This window comes from Euprymna scolopes, chromosome 18 (assembly GCF_053919585.1).
Source record: "Euprymna scolopes isolate OS-2025 chromosome 18, ASM5391958v1, whole genome shotgun sequence".
Classification (NCBI taxonomy): Eukaryota; Metazoa; Mollusca; class Cephalopoda; order Sepiida; family Sepiolidae; genus Euprymna; species Euprymna scolopes.
Genome location: NC_136499.1, coordinates 25190158 through 25208930, shown reverse-complemented (window position 1 = coordinate 25208930; position 18773 = coordinate 25190158). Strand labels below are relative to the sequence as shown.

The following is an 18773-nucleotide window of genomic DNA, read 5'->3' as shown; positions in this document are numbered from 1 at the left end:
CTGGTATAATTTATAATTCAATGACGAAACGATATCGTCATCATGAAATTTAACTTTCACAACTATTTTTCAAAATAAATTGGTAAAGAAAAGCACAAAAGAGGACCCAGTTTGTCATTTACTGAAAAAGGTAACTCATATTTACTAAGAGATGCGTTTATATTTTGGTTTAATAAAAATTACAATTTCTCTGCAATAATTAGGTACGTGCAAAATGAATAGCCTATGCTCAAAATGTACAAACATTTTGACCCCCTCCCTTTAAATTCACCAAAAATCAGGAAATTAACCAATTTTAATGACATGTTTAGTATTTATCAAATAATGATCACGAAAAATAATGAACCCATTATTTTATTTGAATCTTAGTGGAAATGCATTATTTTGTTTAAAGAAAAGACACCTTTACTAAAGTTATGGTTTTCAGTTGTTGTAAAAAAAAAAAAAGAATGCATTTAATTTTGCTTTTTTTTTAATGAAAATAAAGCAGCGTACATTGTAACAATAAAAAAGAACAATTTTTTCAGGAACATTACGGATAAAGCTTCTAAAATCCGTATTAATGAATTCGATATAACTCGGAGAAAAATTAATTTTTCGAACTACAGGTGTTATTATTGAATTAAGCACTGTTTACTTATATTTTTGCACAAAAATTTATAATTGCAAAAATATTTGTACTTTTAAAAAAAAAATTTTATTACATGTTTCGTGGTAATTCTTTTTTGACACGGCAGCACGCCAAAAAGTATGCCACATGCCAAATTTCATTCAGTCATATAAACAACTTTCTGTGGAAAAAAAACAACTTATTTTTACATTTTTATCTAGCGAATAAACACAAAATTATACATGAAAAACCACGTTTATTATTTTTTAAATCCAACAACGCAGCCGAAATCGATGTTTTCAATTGTAAAACAAAACTCATTTTTTTTATAAATCTGTGTGGCGTACCGTTGAATTATTTTTTCCTAAAGAATAAAATTGAATAACGTTTATTATTACAAGTATGTTTATACATTTATCTAGCGAATAAACATAAAAATATATATGAAAAAAAGAAAAACACGTTTATTATTTTAAAAAAAATCAAAATTATGCAAGGGCATATTTTATTAAACGAAACTTCATCCCTGTTGCATAATTTTGATTTTTTTTTTTTAAATAATAAACGTGTTTTTTTTTTTTGTTTTTTCATATATATTTTTTTATGTTTATTCGCTAAATAAATGTATAAACATTGTTGCAAAATTAAATTTTATTCTTTAGAAAAATAATTCAGCGGTACGCCACACAGAGATTTATCAAAAAAATTAGTTTTGTTTTATAATCAGAAACATTGACTTCAGTTCCGTTGTTGGATTTTAAAAATAATAAACGTGGTTTTTCATAAATAATTTTATGTTTATTTGCTAGATAAAAATGTAAAAATAAGTTTTTTCTGTAGAAAGTTGTTTTTATGACGGAATGAAATTTGGCGCGTGGCATACTTTTTGGCGTGCTAGCATGCCAAAAAAAAAATTACCCCATTTTTCGCATAATTTTTATATGTACAATTCTAATATTTTCCTTGCTTGAATGAATGTCAAACTTTCGCATAACATAATTTTTGTATAATCTTGAAAACCTTTTTTTTTTTAATTTAAAAGCAGGAACATAGAAAAATGATTAAATTAAAAAATGATAAAAATTATACAAACGTTCACAATAGGAATGTACGGATGCACGGCTGGGAGGAAAAACAGCACTCTCTACTACCCTTTAACTATCTGACGTCATCTTCAGACAGCCTTTTGGCTTTCTGACATTTTGGGCTTCCGTAGAATCCACACTTGGACGATTTTTCGTTTGTTGTGATTCTGCAAGGCTAGAATCTTTTCAGAATCTCTCGCTTTTAGGGGCTATTTAAGCTATTTCTTTGTACAAACAAATTTTTTTTTTTTTTAATTCACTTTCAGACTTTACTAATTATCTTTGAAATAAGCCCAGAATACTAATATTTATCTTTCAAAGGACTTTTACAATGAATTTATTTAACTTAAAATTTTAGCTGCATTTGTCCGCTTCCGAATATCGCCGTTAAAACATTTTTCATAACTTTTTTTTTTTTTTTCCATGTACAAATATTTTTTCCTTTTGGAAATCAACTTTAGGCCTTAATCTTTTAAATACAATCAAAAAGTAGTCGGAAACCTACCAAATAATTATAATAAACCGGCTTTTAAAACTATGTTCTATTTTTTGTCGGCCATTTTTGCCCGTACTTAGCAATTATCGTCGCATTTTCTTTCTTTTTTATGATGTTAAAACTTATATTTGTTTTGTTATTGATGTTATAAACTTTGTTGCATTAAATAAAGTAGTTGAAAAAAATTCGGTAAATTTTTACTTAACAATCACCTTTGAAATGGCGATATTTGGTGGTTTTCGAGTGTGCTGAAAACGAATATCGCATTTAAATTAGGCGCAAACAATTAGTTTTCTCGATATTAATCAATGTAATTCTCTTATGTTATCACTGATGGTCACTTTGTACGCGCAAGCGCGGATATTTTCCACATGCGCGCGTCAAAAATATTCACATACAAAATGGCTATCGGTGACAACATAAGGAATTACATTGCTTAATATCCGGAAAACTACTTGTTTGCACTAAATTTAAATGCGATCGTTTTCAACAGACCCGAAAACCTATAAAAGTCGTCATTTTAAACATGATTGTTAAAGTGGAAAGAGTAAAAATTGACAAAAAATTCGGGTTTGTATTGCTGTACACATAGATTTGGAAAAGTTATCAAAAAAAAAACAAATATATAACAAATAAATGTTATTAAAGGCAAGATACGTTACTTTTCTACCTAACTTGATATGTGTTTAGTGTTTTTATTTGATGTAACATGTTTATTTAGCTCGAAAAACATACATTGTTTACCGATTTATTGGAAAATTTAAAATGGCGGCCGACTCTCTCTTTGACACGGTAATTTTAGGAAAAGGAGTTAAAAATTAAAAAAAACTAGACAAAATACTGTTAAAAACCCACCGAATATATGTCAGCCTATGTTACGGTAACATATATTGAGCAAGTTTTTAACAGTATTTTATCTAGTTTTTTTTAATTTTTAACTCATTTTCCCAAACTTACCGTGTCAAAGAGAGAGTTGGGCGCCATTTTTAATTTTCCAATACATTGTTAAACATTGTATGTTTTTCAACCTGAATAAACATGTTACATCAAAGAAAAACACTAAACACATATCCAGTTAGGTATAAAAGTAACTTATCTTGCCTTTGATAACATTTATTTTTTATATATTTGTTTTTTGACAACTTTTTGGACTCTATCTGTACAGTAATACAAACCCAAAAATTCATATTTTGTTAAAAAAAAAAAAAAAAAAAGTAGTCGCATATTTCTTTACTTAGAATTCCTTGAATTTTTTTCTTTTTTTGTAATGTCAAATGTTTTTAGCGTCCCAGAAAAACATGAACGAATCTTTTTGTAAAATGAAGTTATCTCCCTCAACACAGTGACAATCTCTACAAAAGGGCAACAAAGAGTAGAGTATATATTTAACAAAGAAAAAAAAATCCTGGAGCGACGTCGGATAGCAGAACTAGTAAGACATAGAACGTCGAAGTTTTAGAAACAAGATCAACGCAACGAGTTCTTTTAATAAATAAGGAGTGTCCTTAAATATTTAAATACTGCTTGTTTAGTGTTTTCACTGTTATGTTCATATAACCATTCTTGTTGATTGCGAAATAATGCGGTCTTGTGCAGTTTTCGGAAGTCCACCCTCCCATGCGTTTGGTGTATCAGAAATTTGGAGGAATTTTTGACACCCCTAACAGAAAACTGCGAATAAAATATAAAAAAAACTCGTAATTTTTCTTTTTAAAGTGGGTTGTTTATTTTCTGTATGGAATATACTCCCAAAATAAACTATTAAAGTTGTTTAAAAAATAATAGAAATATTTTTTATTTTTTAAAAAACAGTGTTTACAAAATGCCGGCGTGCCTTCATGCAGCCATTTTCTTACGTAATAAAATCAATAGAATTTTACAAGTTTTACAATTTTTCAATTTTTAAACTTTAAAAATCTATCAAAATTTTTCTATGGGTTCAATTTTTACGATATTTTCAAGGTCAATATGAAATTTTATGCTCTTTCCAATAAACTGAATATAATATTTTAGAGAAACATTTTTTTTCAACCCCCCCTCCCATTTTGAAATGTCTATTAAAATTTTAATGATTAATTTATGTGCCAAATTTTTATATATCACAAATTGAAGATAAAAGATCAATAAAGAAAATATTCTAATTTAAAACAAACAAAAAAGAATAGTGTTTTGGAAATTTACCTGTAAAGTCCAAAGTGTAAAACCGTTTTTTTTTTAAAACCACGTTGATTTTTTTTTTTTTTTTTTTAATGAAAGCTCATGTTATGCTTACATCGTCAAGTAAATACCAAACGCTGACGGCAAATATTTCTATTTTATTGAATGTTTTCTTTTTTTATATATTTAAAAAAAAAAGAATTAGTCGATAAAGAAGTATTAAAATATATCAATCAAAAACTTGTGTATTTCATTAAAAGAATTTTTAAAAAATCGACAAAGCGATTTTTTGTTCTAGGGGAAAAAACTTATAAGTGAATGTTCGTTTTCTTTTTAACTACAGAGGATGAAAAATACTAATTTTGGTTAACACACGCAATAAAAAAGACATTATTTATGTCCCTTGGACGAATCCGTATTTCATAAATTTAATTTTAGCGGCAGCAGCTATTTACAGCTTCACGCAAAACACGTTGCGAAAATGCGATTTTCTACCACCCTCGCTTTAAAAAATCCTTGTATTTAAAATATAAATATGGATAAATTCTTAACAATGAAGGATGGAACTACCCATTTAATAGCATATTTTTTTAAGTAAGTGATTTTTGTCATTTATATATATACATATATTTATAAGCAAGTCAAAATATGTTGATTTTCTTTATATATTTTTTTAAAGAAAACCGCTTTAAAAACAAATATTGCATAATAATAATTATAATAATTAGCTATTAAAGCTGTTATTTTTTAAAAATTTGGTCTTTGCTCCTTTAATTGAAAAAAAAATTAGGGTTTGAATTACATTTTTCAAGTAGTTATAAGCTTTGAAAAATAGTAAGTTGAATTATTAAAGTTCTGATCATCATTTTTAATGGCCACTTTCTGATACACCTACCCATGCGTTGCTTTCTCTCTTTGAGAAAGGGTTAGTTTTTTGCTAATTGCTTAAAGAGTCTGACGGGGCTACCCAGCTACTTTTTGTGGGTCAGAGTGTCCCTCCTCTGGGGCACTGACTTCGCGATTCCACTTTCCGACCCTGGTGTCTAAGTTTTTGCAATGGAAGAGAACTAAACAACACCAAACTCAATAGAGATTAAACCATTCCCGTAATGTCTTGTTCCCTGTTAATTGGGTCCTGTGCAGTTCTAGGAGGTCCATTCTTACAGATTTTTACTTCTCTCTTTGAGAAGAGGTTAGTTTATTGCTGATCGCCCGAGGTGCCCCTACTGGGAAATCCTGATGGAGCTGTCCGGACACTTTTTGCGGGTCAGAGTACCCTTCCTCGGGGTGTTGATTTTCCAATCCCACTTTTCTATCTTTGTGTCACATTTCTCACGGTCAGAGAGAAATAGATACTGCTATGTTCGTGCTAGTATGTGACCATTTTTTAGTGTTTGCTGCGCCCCTCTCCCGTCTCTGCTTTATCTTGCTATTTTTCTTAACCACAAAACTTTCCATAATAACCATATGGATTTTTACTTGTAATAATTATCAAAATAAATAAACGTTTTTTCAGCACTAGTGCAGTTTAACATCTACAAGCAAATTGTTTTCATTTTAGGAGAGTTCCGTCCGCTCAACATAAGAATTAACAAAGTCCTCCTCCCTTCTCTACTTCTCATATTAAGAATGGCTTTCTAAATTTGCTTGAGGATGTTAAACTGCAGAAGTGCTCTTTTATCCTTTTTATCTAAAAACTTAAAACTATTTTTGAAAAGGTAAACAAACATTCTGTTAATGTTAGAAGGGTAGAAAAACTTCAAAGTAGTTTTGTTGTTTTTGTTTTTACTAACTTATCACCGTTTATGAAGGCCCATAGACCACTCGAGGATAAGGATTAATGAAATTTTCAGTTGGAGATGGACAATATTAGGAGAGGATTAGAAAGACTGAGTAAAATGGTCAAGGTTTGCTTCTTATTTAAGTGGACGGCGTGACAAGAATTTCTGGTACTTATGCGGAAAAGATACCGTGCCGAAATAATGTTATTATTTAGAAACTTATTCTTAACATGTGGAGGGGAGGGTGTTTTATAGCCATTCTGTATTTTCCCCTAACAATTTAATAAACAAAAGATTGTAAAAATTGAATTTAACTTATAAATACTTTTTTTTATAAAATAGCATGGTACCTTCTTTGCATAAGTACCGAAATTCTTAATATTCGAAAACCACCATGTTCGAGTATTCATTTTTTTGCGGACTGTTATCCTCATCTTTATTGTTGTTGTTTCATCGCGTTTCAGCCAGCTCGTCTTCTGGCCTTCTTCAGGCGATTAACTACGGAAGAATATGAAAGCTGAGTCTTGTAACTGTATCCCCAGTAATTACTGCCTTCCATAGTTGTCGTTGTCTCACCATGTTTTGGCCAACTTATCCTTTGGCCTGCTTGGGTAGAATTGAAGCTGCTATCTTCAGACAGTGCTCACTTGGAACTGTAGAAACTCAACGCCTTTATCCACTGCGCCACAGGCCCTGAAGGCCTGGGGATGAGTTGGTTGAAATGTGATGGTATGACAACTATAAAGATCAGGATAATAGTCCGCAAAAGAATGGATACTATGAAGCCTCATCTCAAAGGAATCCAAAAAATAAATAAATAAAAAGTAAAAAAAAATTACATAAGACCATGTGAGAGTCAGCTAGTAAGATGCCCCGTCGTATTGTATCTCACAAATGGAAAGTTCCTGGAAAGAAACTTTGTTTATGGAAGCCTTATTTAGTTTTACATATACAGAGGAAGAAGAGAACATTTTGTAAATTTTAACATTAGGTCCACCTCCACAATTTACTTTAAAATGACGACTTTATAGGTTTTCGACTATGCTGAATACGAAAATCGCATTGGAATTTTGCAGAGACAAGTAGTTATCAAGATATAAAAAAAAACTATATGCACTGTATTCTTTGGCGGCCATGTTTTTATGCTAGGTGACAGTGTTGGTCGTAAAGAAGTAGATTTGTTTATCACACATGTGGACACGCGTAAAAAACATGCCCACCAAAAAATACAATGCATAATACAGTTTTTTATATCTTGTTGACTATTTGTCTCTGCAAAATTTCAATGCGATTTTCATATTCAGCATAGTTGATAAGCTATAAAAGTCGTCATTTTAAAGAAAATTGTGGAGGTGTTACCTAATGTAAAATAATACCGAACATTGTTTTGCTGCAAATGTTTAAAAGTGTGGACCCAGAGGTTGGAGATCAGACGCGCGATTACCATGAAGTTAGACCGACTAGCAACATCTTTTCTGTGAGGAAGGAAATGTAGAAAAGAGAAGAAGACATCTCCCTTACTCTATCGTTATTTTCATGGTAGCTATTTGACTGAGCTCCAACTTAGGGTACCCCTCTGTACAACATTCACAGCAAAAACTCATCTAACTACAACCACTTACGTCTGTATTAATAAAATGATAAGACAACTTCACATCTGTGTTGCGTCAACAGTGAATTTTTAGTTTTATGCTATGGGTAGATACCGGTGATGCCACATTTATCCAGATAAAAATGGAAGAGAAGTTTAGGGTAAGCGAATGCTTGGCAAAGGTTGTTCAAATAATGTACAGAAATTCTCAGTCATTTTTTTTGGAATTTTTCTTCTAGTTGAACCTTTATTGTTTCCATTTCCTTCTGATATTCCTTCTGTTCTTGGGATTTTTCTTATGGTCGAAGCTTTTCTGTTTTCATCTTTCTTTTGATTTTCTGCTTGTCTTTTTACAATTGCAGTTGTAAATCTGACTGGTGCCTGAAATTTCAAGAATAGCACTTTTACATTCCTCCATTTTCTTTCTTTTTTTGTCATTTCAAATAAACTGTTTTTATCGTGTGTGTGTGTGTGTGTGTGTGTGTGTGTGTGTGGCTTTTCTTACTGGAAAATAAATTCTTAACCTCTCAGTGAGAAAAGAAAAATAAACTTATTCAAATTTATTTTTCTGTTTCTGATTAACGTTAAAAAAAGTTTGATAGACCATTTTCCCCCCTTTTTTCCTATGCAGTCAAATTACTTAAATTTCCCAATCTTGATTTGAAAATTCTTTCATCCTACTTAGAAATGATCATTTTTCTCCAATCCTTTTCTGATGTTAAAGTGTTTTTTTTTGTTTCGTTTTTTTCTGCACAGACTTGACACACTTTAAAAATTTACTTTGATTTCAACTTCTCACTTCTTGTTATAATTAACAATTAACCAGAACATATCACCAAAACTTTTTTTTTTTTTTGAAAATCCAACATTCGAGTTGTAGTTATGTAGAGAATTATGTTATCATATATATATATATATATATATATATATATATATATATATATATATATATATAATTTGATTGCAGAAATTCCCCTCTGGACCAAAGTACACTAGGTTTGTTCAAACAGATGCCACATACAAATTTATTATGTCTTGCCACTATATTATGTATGTTCGCCACTATATTGTGTAACTTTTGAATACCATCTCGCACACATTTATTCGCTATTTTAAAATCCTAGATTACATTCTAGGAGAACCATCATCACAGTCGCAAATACCTACAGTGTAAAAAGTTGTTATTTTTCCCTCTAAATAAAAAGTACTCCTACACCTCCCATTTGACACCAGGAGGTATTATGCATTTGTGTCACATATGGGGTTTCACCCTAATTTTCTGACTCATATACTTATACACAAAACATAATATTTCCTTTTCCCGATTCCCAAAATAATGATTTCTCCCTCCTCAGATTCCACCTAATCTTATTGGCTGAGAACTACCTATTCGTTCATTCCAGAATGTACATCCTCATTCAAAAAAAACAAAAAAAAAAACGCTACAGAGATTTCAAAACATGGCTTCCCCCTTACACAAGAGGCAATCATTTTAAATAAAATACCCCGATTACACACATATTAACACATCGGCTTTTCTGAAAAATCGCCATATTCAGATAGCCATTATTTCTTCTTCCTTTTATAAAAGATCACACGAGTCGGTCTTCCTGTTACTTGGAAGCCTTTAAGCTGTCTAAAACGTTTACTTTATTCTCCCTTTACAAACATCTACATAAACCTTTCCTTTTTTTTTTTTTTTCCGCTTCCTGCGTGATTACTACAGTCAAACCTCGATTTTTGTTCCTCGTAATTTAGGACGCTCGATTCAACGAATATTTAAAAAAAAAAAAAAAAAAGAACGCTGCGACGTATTTATTATTATTATTATTTATTTATTTTTTTTATTTTTTTTTTTATTTTTTTTTTAATGTAACAAACTTGATAACATTAATAATATAAAATGTAGGTACTCCTGCAGTATTTTACCCACCGATTTCACGATCTTAGCCGAGCGTTGACGAACGCTTTCGGCGTTAACGCCGACGAAAGCCGAGAATTCGGAGCTACGGTCCAAGAACGCTAAAAGTATGTGAATAGCAACAACATTACAAGGAAAAGATATTACACACACACAACAAAAATGGATAAAATTAATACAAAAAATTTGGATAAAATAAATCACAAACACTTACCGTAAGTTTTTTTTAAAGTAAAATAAATTTATTTTGTTGAATATATTTTTTTTTTTGGTCCATTTTGTTTTCCGATAGCTTTTTTTTTTGGGGGGGGGGGTAAGCAACAGTAATAAACACTTCAATGTTTATTTTTTTGTTTGTTTGTTTTTAACAAAACGTTATTAAACAGTAACAACGTTTTTTTTGTTGGTTTTTTTTTCCAGTAATGTTTGTAGGGGGGGGGACAACAATTACTGTTTATCTTTAGTTCCGACTGGAAGATTTTCTACTGACTGTAGAGAGGCAAAGTAGGGAGCAAAGGGTTTTCAGAGGATGTGGAAAGAAGCTCCTTCCCAAACCGGGTAGGTAGCCTTCCGCGATTTGATTTATTATGGAGACAAAAGGGTTGTGTCCAAATTTTTGTCTCCACATAAATTCGCATAAATATGTTTCCAACAGCTCCCGGTTTTTTTTTTTTTTTATCGCTAAATTAAATAGCTGAAATGAAAGGCTGTGTATTTTTACTTTGAACAATAAAATAACTGAAATGAAACGCTATGTGTGTAATTTCAATGAAAATTATTCGTCTGCTGCGCGTTCGTTTGAAGCGCCCTGATTGGCTGATAGAGTATCGTACCGCTCGCCATGTTCCGGCGTTTTCCGACGGATGTCGATCAACGCTCGGCTAAGATCGTGAAATCGGTGGGTAAAATACTGCAGGAGTACCAAAATGTAGTCTGTACGCGACTGAAACCAACGATAATTTCATTAGATGAAAACATTTAAACAAGAAGCGGCGACAATTTTTTCTTTTTAATTCAAAAAAAGTATAGGTATGGTACGGTTATTAAATAATTAGTCATAAACGTAAAAATAAAAATACAAAGGATTAAACTCTTTAATAAAACAAAGATGAAACTTTTACAGCTGCGTTTACAATCGTCGCGTTATCATTAAAAAAAAAAATTTTAATGTTAAAAACTATATGTTGATGTTATTAATACTATAAGCTTTATTACAGTAATAATAATAATAATAATAATAATAATAATAATAATAATAATAATAATAATAATAATAATAATAAAACTAAAAAAAACGCCGCAACTTTAAAATTTTCATCCTTGTTTTATTAAAGTTTCATTCTTTGTATTTTTTAAGGTTAAAGATTAAAATAAAACAAAACATTACTATGACATTTACTTTTTACTTTATAAAAAAAGTTGCTGCAGCTTCATTTTTAAAATGTTTTCATCTAATGCAGATATCGTTAGTTCGTTGGTTTTCTCTTAATAGTCACGTACAGACTACATTTTATCAACTCTGTTACATTAAACAAAATTCGTCGCAGCTTTCTTTTTTTTTTCTTTTTTTCTTTAATGTTTTCATTTCCCCCCAAAAAAATATCGTTGAATCGAGCGTCCTAAATTACGAGATGAAAAATACACGAATTTTTTTAGTAAAAGATAGTTGTCTCCCTCTGCACAGTGAACTATTGTAAACCAATGCCAAAATTAATATTGTGGTTTACGTTTACAATATATATTGTTATCGAAAAGAAATAACGCAGTCATGACGTTTTCCAGTGATTACATGTATTTGGTCTTATAATTTAATATAAAAATATTGAACGATAAAAAATTAAGTGTTGGTTTAATTTTTCAGTAAATGCACTTGTATTTACATCAAGCGATTTATCTGTATCAATCGAACTGATTACAGCGCCCGAGGACATTTGTTTTACAATACGGAAGATGTATAAAGAGGTTATTTCAAGGGTGATAACGCCGTACGTTCGTTGTAACCCAATCGACTAAAGCAAGTCCCTTTTTTTTTTAACACCCTTTTTCACTATACGCGTTACATGTTCGAACCTGAAAAATGCGGTTAACTATATATACTGGTATCACAGTGTAGTATCTGTTCTTCAGATGCTCCACTCCAATTTCTTGTTCTCTGTCAGTGGAGTAGAAATCCTTCACGACTGAGACAATTTTTATTTTTGTCCCTTTTTTCCACGTTAAAAAACGACCCTGGTGTCTAACTCTGTCCCGTGGGGAGGCATTGTAAATAGGAACTATATATACTGGTGTGCGCATGCTTAATCTCTGCTATTTACATTTTTATAGAGGTGTGCTTAATATTGTTTTTTTTATTTTGTTTTCTTATGGCTCGCCCGGGTACAAAACATTAATACAGGTTTTGTTTTCATTTGGGAACGCAAATAGATCAACAACCGAAATACATTATTCTTGTCTAATTCAACATATTTTTTTAACCTTTGGATATATATGAAAAATGTGTGTGAGTACTTATCACTATTGTTGAAGTTTGGTTTTTATTTCTACACGAAAATACGACACAAAACATAATACGTTGTTTTCGCCTATTTTCCTCCAATTTAAGTTCTTTTTAGGTATGTATCTTAACAACTGTCTGCGAACAATATTTATTTCAAATTATAAAACAAAAAATGTTTCTCTTTATATTGTCTAAAATGTTTTACATTGTTTCAATCTCTAAAGTGTTCTATTTATGCTGTTTACAATAGAAACAAAATTCTGTATACATTGTTTCTAATAAATAAAGAAGAATTGTTTATTATTTAAAGAAACCGTTCTCTTTACACTGTTCCTTTTTCCTGCTTACTTACAACTGTCACTTTCTGAAATACCGTTTAGATTTTTACATGGTAGCATACAAGTGACTACAGGAATTGTCTTCCCTTTAAGGGATAGACGGTTCTAGCGTATTTTGCCACTTTCACTCCAGTCTTGCCAACAAAAATACCATACCTTGAACAATACCCTGCCCACTAGATTAGTACGTATGCGTCAAACGACACTGCAACCGCCAGTTTCTGTGGTTCGTTCATAATATTTGCACGTGGGAATTCTGACAGCAATTATCAAAGTTACATTTCGGGCAAATTTTCTGATAACCCCACCCCCACTCACAACATGGGGTGTCCATTCCGAAAGCCATTCTTAACATGAGGAAGTTGGGGTTGGGCAACAACAACAACAGCCGTACTATAATTTTATATGTAAGGGGGGAGCATACTACCACCGGGCAACGCCAATTAACAGGACCTGCTAGTTTACAAATATGCAATCATTTTCTCGTAAGTTTTTATTCCCTTTCCCAGTATTTTTTTTTTTTTTTTTTACTTTTCCCAGTGTTTTTTTTTTTTTTTTTTTTTTTCTTGCATTTGTAATTCAATACATCACATAAAAGTCTGCTTTTTTTCATGTGCGGAAAAACATATCTTCTTCAAAAGCAGTACTGGATCCGTACCAAAAATCTGCCGCGGTCTAGAAGGATTTATAGTCACCAAAACATGGTGAAATCCTGTTTCATTCATCAAAGTAACTTACAGTAAATATGGGTTCTTTTCTGATATTTTTAAAGAAGATCTTGTCAAAGATCGATTTAAAAAGATTTTAAAATTTGACAAGTAAAAAATAGTGTGATAAAACGAGCTGACATTAATAGCATCCAGTCTGAATAACCGAGGTGTATTGATCGAAAAAGAAATACGAAAATTGATCTGAGTGCTATAAAAAGATTTTCTTTTTTCCCAGAAAATCTTTTTCACTATTATTGCTAGTGAGTAATACAAACATGTGTAGATGAGTATATGCACACGAGTGTGTGTATGTGTGCATGTGTGTATCTGTGAACGCAATTTTATTTTTTTACATGGAGGTCACCACTTATCAAGGCCCGGAAGCCATTCGAGGATAAGGATTATTGCGTGCACAGTAATCAATGGCATAGTATCGTAGTAATCATTAGTATTGGTGATTTGATAGAGTGTCTTACTTAAGGGGGCGGTTCGTCAGGAATTTGTTTATGTTGGACTTGAAGACATCCAGGTTGTAATCAGGTGGGAAACAGGCAAACGGAAGAGAGTTCCACAGGCGTGCAGTTCTAAGAAAGAAGCTTTGTTCATGAACTCTACATTTTGATTTAGGCACAGATAAGGAGTGGGGAAAATGACTGACAATGATTTCAGCTAGACGGATGTTTTTCGTGAAAGATTGGTGAGGGGGGACCAGAAATTGGAACTCGAATGAGCACTTGCCATGGGAATAACGATAAAACAAAGACAGGCTCGCAACGTCTCTTCTGTGAGAGAGAGGTTGCAGGGAAGAGAAAGGGGTATCCCCCATTAAGCCACAAAGTCTATTTTGTACTCTGTCAAAGCAGGATAGGCTGTTTTTATCAGCTCCTGCCCAGAATGTCGATTTAAACTTGGAGAAAATGCCACAGAAACGTATAGAACGCTTCAAACAGCTTTTGGACCATCTTACATGAATCGAGCATCAGTTTTTTAGTGGCATAAAAGATTCAAGGAAGGCAGGAAATCTTAGATGGAAGATGAGAAGTGTAGGAGGAGTAAGGAAGTCAGAACACCAAAATTGATTGGCCAAATAAAGAATTTAATAGATAAGAACCATTGTGTGTCTATAGAGACAATAATTGCACAGTTTGATGTCAGTGTGGGAACTGTACACACAATTATTTGCAAGGAACTGAAGATGCGGTACATTTGCACAAAGTTTGTCCCAAGAGTGCAGTCCACAACTCCATCTTGTTCTCACTCTCCCTATAGTCCAGACCTTGCTCCCTGTGACTTTTGGTAATTCCCTAAGCTCAAGGAAAACCTTAGAGGTTGTCGTTATGAGACAATTGAGCAGATGTAAGAAGCTGTGATGAGTCATTGATACGCTCACACAAGAGGACTTCCGTGGGGTCTTTTAGAAGTTGTTGGATCAGTACAACAAGTGCATTGCAGCCGGAAGAGATTACTTCGAAGGAGACTAGAGTTTCATGTTAATACTATCAATAAAAATGACCATACGAAAAAATATCTGAAAACTTATTGAAGGCACTTCGTACTTGGCTCTTATACAGGTAGAGAATTGCATTGGCAGCAAGATATCTAATGGAGCAATAGAATGATCCAAACATTTTGCCAGCGATCTTAGTAACAGATTTAATGTATGTGTTTCATTTCTGATCAAGAGTGAAGGTCAGCCTCAGAAGCTTGTTCAAACATGGTGCATTCAAGACAAGAGCCATTCATTTCAATTGAGGCCAGGTGGGGGTCAGAGCATTAATGGAAAGAGAGAAATTTAGTTAGCTGGAAATCTTGTGAAGTAGACCTTTATGCCATGCTCTATTAAAAACGTTTGATATGTCAATAGCTATTGCTCTAGAAACGAAGCTTCCATTGAGAGATTCACCAATCCTGTGTGATATTATGGTTAGCACATCAGCTGTAGATATAGCAGAATGGAAACCATATTGCATGTCACTGAGTAGGCTATTTTTGCTGAGGTGATTGATTACTTTTCTATGCACCACAGATTCCAGCAACTTCCTCATGATGCGCAGGAGACTGATTGGTCTACACTGAGAACCAGATGACCTATCTCCAGAATTTTTAAATATGAAGGAGACTGATGAAGTTTTCCAAGGTGTTGGGAAACCATTCTCCTTAACGGTGAAACAGCTTTGTAAGTACAGGTGCTAGTTCCAGTTGAATTTTTTTTAACTCTATGATTGGAATGCTGTCAGTGCCAGTTGTATTACTTGAATCAAGGTTTTTGATAAGTTTAGCAACATCTCGTACAGATTTTTTGTATATTGCATAGCATGTTTACAGTCACAAGAAAATACAGGGAGTAGACGGCCCTGATTGCAAAAGGTAAAATTTGCTGCAAAGTAAAGAGTTTAGCTTTGTCAGATGCTGTCAAAATTACTTCAGGTCCATTGATGATGGTAGGGATAAAGGACGCGCCTTTGTTCAGGACCCTGTTTGTTAATCACCGAAACTTGTGAGAATCAAGCTGCTACTCAGTTACTTTAGACTTGACGGATTGAGCATATGACATCCTTGTATTCTTTATTACTCTCTTGCAGTAGTTGCTAGTAATCCTAAAGGTGGCTCTAGTTTCAGGACATCTATTTTGTTGACAGCAATGGAAATAGTGGTTTCTGTATGCAATGTCAGCTGCACATTCAGAAGTGAACCATGGCTGGCTAAGTGACAAATCATACTCTGGACTTTTATGGCTGAGGCATCAAAAGAGACTCGCAAAAGCACACTGTGAATGGTGATGACTATGTAGAAAAATAAATCTTAGAGTACAAAAGAACGCTTGTTTTAATGGTATTACTTCCTTCTTCATAGCTCTTGAATGTTTTAGTTTTTGAGTTAAAAAAATAGGAGGTTTACTTTTGGAATGAATAACAAATTAAGGAATAAGTTTCAGTTATTCTTTTTTTTCTTTTCTGTATTTTTGAGCACTTATTTTATTTTTATTTATTTTTGTAACTTGGTTATATCATCCTGAAATGGATTACTGCCGGATTATTGAACTTAATGTATATATCGATCAACATGGTCACCTGACATTGTGTGTATTTTAATTGACCTAATGCAAATCAATTTTAAACACTCTCTTATATCCCCCCCCTCTTTGGTTCAGTAGCAGGGTGGGGTACTTTTTATTTATGGCAGGAGGGTTTTTTTTTTATTCATTTATTTATTTATTTATTTTCTTCAAAGATTTGTTTAAAGTAGGATGCTTGTTAGTGCCTTGTGCCATAGACCCTTCCCCAAACTTGACCTCGTTTCCCTCTGGACATTCTTCTACTTGTGAGATAGGAGATATTAGCATCAATAATTGACCCTAAGGTACAATGGGACAGGGGCTGCCCCTAATGACCTGCCTCTGATTTTTATTTAGTGAGTCCTAATGATATTATAAAGAGCCCCCCCCCCTCCTCACATGGAACCATCCACATCCATTGTGGATAAATCAAAAACTAATCTTATCTTGCTGCTATGGTAATAGCCTTCCAAATTCTTCATACATTCACATCCCACCTTCAAGCTAGAATCAAGTGTAGTAGCTGTTCTATTGCAGGTAGTCCTCCTTCCAGGTGACACCTACTCTTTTTAGAAATAGTGGAAGGTTCATCTTTTTTTAGATGGGGAATGCATTAATTGTCTGTCACTTAAGTGCTTTCGTCTATGAGAGAATACCGATTGGAGTGACCAAACTATTTTTGCTGTTATACCAGATTATCTCCCTTTTGAGGGAAGTTTCATTTTCACTATAAACTGACTCTGTGTCTACCCTAGTTAATGTGTAAGGCAGGTAATCAAATCTGTTTTCTTTAAAAAGATATCATGCATATGTAGTGTATTCAGCAACCAAGATGCTTACTTACAAAGAACAGCTTCAAGTGCTAAATCTCTTCTCGCTTGAGTAGTAGAAGATGAGAGAGGACCTGATTCTGTGTTACAGAATCATCAACGGGAATTTAATTCTACCTTTGAAGGAGAATCTTACTTTAATGCCTACTCAGTCTCCCCGGATACTCACAGATATACTATCATTGCTTTTGTCTCTACAAAAGAAAAACAACATTCTCTATGCAGCAGCCACCCATCATGCAAATCAATGAGGAAAAAGAACGAGGGTTGCACAGGTGATCATTCAGTAGGGATTGAACCTAGAGCGTTCTGCTTGCAAGATAGAATTGTGTTTGTTTTTGTGCAATAATGAGTGTTCACTTATGCAAATGAGCATTGTTTTGCATGGGCGAATTCTTGTTGAGGAACTTTCTTCCAATGACAGACTGTAAAGTTCACATAACAAGTTGGGACCACATTAAGTATTTAGTGAGAGAAAAAAGATTGAGTCGGCATCGTTCGTGTCAGGTTATTCTGTTGATGAGATTTGTGTATCGGAGAATTTTAAAAGTCAAACTTTTGATTTTTTCTTGTGCATTTTCAACTTTCACTACTGCACTTTGTCCGTGTTTCTGCATCCTGGAAGAGCCTACCAAAGAAGGTTGTCATGAAGCCTATCGTGTCTAACTTTGCCCTCGTGGGGAGGCAAGTAACCTGGAGAAAAAAAAAATGCAAGAGAAATTCTTGACTTGGAACGATCGCCAATGTGCACATAATAGCAACACCAATATGAACTCCAGCAATAATGCCGACACAGACTCGATCAGTAATGTCAATATGAACACGAACGATAACGTTGACATGGACTATGAGCAACAGAAATAACTTGAGTGTCATCCTTATATTGTTCCTGGGCGAATGCATTCTTGTACCCCAAAATGATAAGAGCATGCACACACCATTTTTAGTTGATTCTGAAAATGCTCGCCATGCCTATCATGTTCAACTTTATAATCACCTTGGACAAACAGTCAAACAAAAAAGATTTCACATCTATATATATCAAACAGTATATAAATGTGAAATTTTTTAACTGTTTTTGTTTTGTTTCCATTTATTTTTATTTATTTATTTATTTTTACTAACAGAATTGATTGATTATTCTATTATGTCCAATTGCTGAAATGTTGCATTTCTGTGTCTATTTTACAAGTACTTTAATGACATGAGCTCTGACAAACTCATTGCACTTATAACCTTTTGGCATATATGCATTTGACAAACAAGTCTCACAGCAAAATTCCACCCTTTTTCAGGGTAGAGGTCCCTAAATGATGGAAATCCTTCTACTCTAATATTTTCTTCCCTCAGACTACTGGACTTTGAAATTCCCTCTCTTTCTCTCTTCTGTTTCCCACTTTTACTCTACAATCTCTCTCTCTCTCTCTCTCTCTCTCTCTCTCTCTCTCTCTCTCTCTCTCTCTCTCTCTTCATATGCTAGAATTAAATATTTAATGCTGGCCTCTGTTATGTCATTCTTGACCATTGAACTCATGATCCATGTCTTAAGTGTGTCATCATTTGAATAAGAGAAATATTAATAGTAACTGAATAGTTTAAATAATTGCACATTTTCTAACCTGTCTCTCTGCCTATCCGGCTATTTTTCACACCTACCCAATTGGGACTCTCTCTCTCTCTCTCTCTCTCTCTCTCTCTCTCT

At 33.0% G+C, this 18773-nt stretch overlaps 1 protein-coding gene and 1 long non-coding RNA gene across 12 annotated transcripts in view; one reads left to right on the top strand and one right to left on the bottom strand.

Annotated features, from left to right (window-relative positions):
* Positions 1-18773, top strand: part of LOC145297535 (uncharacterized) — a 330130-nt gene that overhangs the window by 74809 nt on the left and 236548 nt on the right. The gene's annotated exons all lie outside the window — the stretch shown is intronic.
* LOC145297539 (uncharacterized) overlaps positions 1-18773 on the bottom strand; it is a 442212-nt gene that overhangs the window by 234370 nt on the left and 189069 nt on the right. The window lies entirely within an intron of this gene.